Here is a 5,291-nt window from a genome sequence, read left to right as displayed (position 1 = left end):
ACTGGGTCTGAGACTCGAACCACAGTCGACTACATGGGAGTCCAGGAACATAGCCATTATGCTAACTGCTGGTCCCGCAAATCTCTTAATTTATTAACTAAATCCATTTCCTGAGGGGCATATATATTGACTAATATTAAGATTTTTAAATGAAAGCAGTCTGGTTTTTTATTTGTTTGTTTGTTTTGTTTTTGTTTTTGTTTGCTTTGTGCAAACAGAAAATGAACAAAGAGGAAAAACAACAGGAATGATTAGAAGCTACTGAAAGATTGGTGGCTGCAATGGGAAGTGTATTATAAATGAGAGTTGGCATTTCCAAGAAATATGTAATATTTCAAAGGAAATTGAATCCCCTCCCTCATCCCCACAGAGCTGTGTGTTCTTGTGAGGTTATGCCACAATATAACCAGACCAAATCTCTCCTCAACTTACAACTGTTTTATTCTGGCTATTTGAAAATATGTTCTTATTGCTGTGCCCTTCTCAATATGAGTCCTGGACTGCTGATGTTTTTAATGTGTGTTCCTTCACACTAGCCATTTCTCTGTCAGTCTGTTTCAGTTTATATAGTGACAATGGAATGTACCATCTAAAACAGAGAGAAAATTGCAGCTGGGCGTTACTTCTCATCACAAGCACCCCCTTGTTGTCTGGCAGATTGTTCCCTAAATTGCCTGAATGCAGAGAAACTTCTGTCATCAGATATCACAGTAAATTGGAATGAGAGGACCTTTGTGACCTGAGATAATTAGAGAGAAATCTCTGCATGGCCCTAGAAGGCTCCTTCGCTGAACTTAACCTTGCCCAGAGCTTGACTCGCTGACACGTCTACCGTGATCCTCTTCCCCTAGGAAACAGTGACAGTCTCCCCAGCTACTGTGAAAACCCAGGTGCGCCGTGCCTTGATCGGCTCCCCTCAGTCTCACATGCTGCAGCGCGGGAGGATGCCGGTTACGCTGTCTGCTCTGAAAGTACTTTAGTCATAGAACATCTTGGGCCTGACTTAGGACTTCAGCTTGCCAAGTGCAGTGGAAACATGAGCAAAAACCTGGGAGTAGGCATGACAGAAAGAAGGGCAGTCACATCTCCCAGGGTGGCAAGCCCACACTGATAACTGGTATTTTCTATTTCTGTAATGTCAGCCACCCTCGCTGTGGCATATCTCACTCTGTAGCTTGTGCTTATGCTCAAAATGTGTGAAGCTCTTGCTCTTCTCCAGTAAGAGAATATGTTTGCCATTTAGTCATGCTCTCATTACTCAAAAGACTGGATTGATGGAGGGAAGATATCACGATTTTAACCCTTTCACTTGACTCCGTGCAGCTACCTTACCCCATTTCATTTATTAGATTAAAAAAATTGAGGTATTTATTTGGGCAAAGAAGAATCTTCCTGTGCCCCTCTCCAAATAACAAGACTTTTTGTTTTCAAGTCATTCTCTGCAGAAACCTCTGTCCACAGAGAGTTGTTGATTGTGGGGATTTAAAAGGCAGAGGCTTCCAAAGAAATAAAGCCCAAGGGCCAGTTAACATTGCCTCTATTTACCTGTGTAATTTCTAGACTCCAGGCCTGGTCCACAGTTTCATTTATGTCTTAGGGCCCACAATGACAAGGAAATAACAAGAGAGCATTGCTTTTTTTCCCTATTCATTTGGACTTTTTCAAATAATGCCATAAAGCCTATCTTATTTAAAACTAACGTCCTCTCTGTCGTCCAAACTCTATAGTCCCCAGGTAACAGGGAAAGACAACTATACTCCAAGACTCCCCTCTTCTTCCACATTTACACTTCCAATGATCCGCATTATCAAGTCAAGACTTCCCAAGCTCTTTGAACTATCCAGATCCTAACAACCATAACCTGCTCAATTCCTTTTCCTCAGTTCTACATCCTGTCAAGTATTCAGCTTTATCTTTTGTCATCATTATTGTTGCACTCCATACTTTTTCATGAGGTTTAATTTACTTGGAACCATCATCTCTAGATATATGCATGTCATTCTCTACCAGAATTTCTTCCCTTAGCGAAATTGTTTTCAAACTGCATGGCCTAGACCAAGGTTGACTTTTTATTTGTTTAGGTGGTTTAATAATCAAATGACTACTTTAGTTCTCATGCAGCATTCTCTCTGTGAGCTCTATACCATATTGTTTAACACTTTATTATGGAATAGCGTAATCTTTTATTACTGCCTGAACATTTCACACACACACACACACACACACACACGCACACACGCACACACACACATTTAATCTTATCTCCTGAATGTGATGTTTTTCACCTAATCGTTATTTCAGTAAATGTCATTTAATATCCTACCAAGGGTCAGATGCTGTGTTAAGAACTATAAATAATATAAAATATAAAATACATAGTTCCTGCTTTCAAGGAGATTACAAACTATCAGAAAGGATTAGACATGGAAAAATAACAGGAGGAAGAAAATGCTTTGTCATAATGAATAAGAAGCATATGGGGTTTCTGGGTCATGGTAGTGTGGGCTTTCACATGGAGGCAGGAAGTCTGGCCTAAGGGAATGATCACTAAGACCCAAAAAGTAGACCAGGGCCTTGGGCTCCCAAAAAAGAAAAAGAAGAAGAAGAAGGCTCAGAAGAAGAAGAAAAAGAAGGTGGTCGAAGAACCAGAGACTCAATACTCAGTTTTACACAATGATAAATATTTCTCTGACAGTTCTCCTGTAAGAGCCACATCCATCTCTAAGAATGCGGTCCAAGGACAGGCCTCTGAGATGCCTCTAGTGAAGAAAAAGAAGAAGGGCAACAGCACCCTCAGTGAGGAGCCCCAGGAATCTGAGACCCGGTTGCATGTTTGACCAGCAGACAAGTCACCCAGCCCCAGGAAGCAGTCCCTTTGTTACTCTGAGGTCCGCAGGGGGGAGAAGAAAACAAAGAGGAAGTCCTTGTTAACTCTGGCTGTGTCCCATGGCTCAGGGACAAAGACCTCCCCAGACCACAGACCAAGTGAGGAGGTGACCAGAGTTGGCAACAAGCTCAAAAAACACAAGAAGGAAAAAAAGGCCAAGTATGGTGCAGCTTTCACAGTCCAGGACCCTTGATTCTGTGAGACTGAGGATGCTCTGTCAGTTGCTCCAAGGAGAAGGAGGGTGAGGACCAGACAGCCTCGGGGCAGAAACAGAAGCAGGGGAGCCCCAGGGAAGGCAGCAGGAAGATTAAGAAGAAGAAAATCCACCAGGAAGGAGATACTCTCCTGGGCCACTCAAAGCTCTCCAGGTCCATGGAGAGCAGCCCTAGGAAAGTTAGCAAAAAGAAGCTGGTCAGGATTGAGGCTCCAGAGTACATCCCAACTGAAGATGGCCCGAAGGTCCCAGCCAAGAAGAAAATGAAGTCCAAGAAAAAGGTGGAGCAGCAAGGCATGGCGGCGGAAGAAGAAGAAGAAGAAGAAGAAGAAGAAGAAGAAGAAGAAGAAGAAGAAGAAGAAGAAGAAGAAGAAGAAGAAGAAGAAGAAGAAGAAGAAGAAAGAGAGTGGGGCAGCAGGAGATCCTTTGGAGGAGGAGCCAGACACAGGCCTAGAAGTGATGTTGGAAAAGAAGGACAACATGGATGAAGCGCACATAGACCAGGTGAGGCAAAAGGCCTTGCAAGAAGAGATCTATCATGAGTCTGGCAAAATGGAAGCATCTGAAAACAGGAGGACAGGAGTCCACTTTGGCCAGTGGGATACTGCTGGTTTTGAAAGCGAGGAACAGAAACTGAAATTTCTCAAATTTATGGGTGATTTAAAAAACCACTCCCCCTCATCCAACTACTCCTCAAGCATGAGTGGACGGTCCAACATGGCCCTCAGCAAGAAGGCAGCCAACAGCCTGCAGCAGAACCTGCAGCAGTACTACGACTGTGCCATGAGCTGGAAGTGCAACCATGGAGCTGGCCTCGGCTTCTCCACTGCCCCCAACAAAATCTTTTATATTGACAGGAACGCTTCTAGGTCAATCAAATTGGAATATTAAACTCTAGTGTTTGCCCCTCCCCCCCCAAAAATTGCTTTTATTACTCAGTTTTGCAGACGAAAGCCATCTGACAGTTGTCTTGAATCAAACACCTGCAAGGATTAAGGACAACTATCCTGCTGGGCTTGAATGATCTGGAGTGGGGGCAGCTCACGTTTCAGGGGCCAAGAGAATGAGTGACTGAAAACAATGGCCATCCAGACATTCCATCCCTGTTTGTAAGACCTCAGTGTGGATAGTAATGGCAGCTAAGGTGGAGAGTTTAGCAACTGCCAGGCACATACTGAAGTGCTTTTCTTGCATTCATGCATTTAATCTTCATAATGGGTGCTATTATTATCCCCATCTTATAGATGAACAACTCAAGTTCAGGGATAAAGTAATAAATTGTCCAGGGTCACACAACCAGTAAGTGCCAAATATTGTCCTTTTGTACCCAAGTCTTAAACCAATATTCATTACTCAGAATGCCTCCTCCAGGGAATTTCATCCAGAATATTCTTTGGGGATCAAAATGCCTTTTGAGTGAAGAAACAGAAGTTTGATGACATGTCTGTATTACATACTGGAAGTGGAATCAGTGAGAGAGGGGCTCATTTTCCTCCCCACTGTCTTGGAATCTCTGCAGGCAGAGGCATCTAGGTGGCCTGCACCAAGCAGGTGTGGCTGAGCTGAGCATTTAGAGGCCCTCTAAATGCCCCCACTGCCGGGAGTCAGTCTTCTCTCTCTCTCAGCTGCTGCCTTCCACTCCGAGTGCTGAGCTGAGATCTGAGCTTGGTGCTTTAACTATATTCTGAACAAGACATTTTTAGAAAGCAGTTAGTTCTGCAAATGAACCACTGGCAAATTTCCAGGGAGGTCTTTGGTTAAATTCCTTCCCATCACAAGGAAGAAAGTCCCAGGCGACTTCTGTGGTGGTGGTCGAATGCCAAGGCCCATGGTGACAACACTAAATTGCCTCAGTAGCTGTAGGAACAGTGTTTCCAAGTCAACTCTACACAAGCCTCACAGCTCTAGGTACAGTGACTTGAATGGCATTTCCTTCTATTCACCTACCTTTGTGCATCCCCAAATACAAGTTCTGATGGATACAGTTTTTATATCACTTGGCTTGAACACCCCCTTCAGACATTCCAGCCCAGGCAACCTGAACACCAGGAAATTCAGTGTCTCGGGTGGCAGTAGTCTTGATGTAGGGGTTGACTAAGCAGGTTACCAGGAAACGTCCTTTTCCTCTGTGTCCTATCATCACTGTTGGCTTCATCAAACCGGTAGAAGGATGGCTTAGAGTTCAGTGTG

General features: G+C 43.9%; 1 pseudogene; it reads left to right on the top strand.

Annotated features, from left to right (window-relative positions):
• The first annotated feature begins 2,540 nt into the window (after nt 1-2,540).
• Nucleotides 2,541-3,992, top strand: LOC102477958 (lysine-rich nucleolar protein 1 pseudogene; annotated as a pseudogene).
• Nucleotides 3,993-5,291: the final 1,299 nt, after the last annotated feature.

Source organism: Tupaia chinensis, unplaced genomic scaffold (genome assembly GCF_000334495.1).
Source record: "Tupaia chinensis unplaced genomic scaffold, TupChi_1.0 Scaffold139466_1, whole genome shotgun sequence".
In the NCBI taxonomy this organism is placed as follows: domain Eukaryota; kingdom Metazoa; phylum Chordata; class Mammalia; order Scandentia; family Tupaiidae; genus Tupaia; species Tupaia belangeri.
Note: the sequence above shows the minus strand (reverse complement) of the source record. Positions and strands in the feature narration are given on the sequence as shown.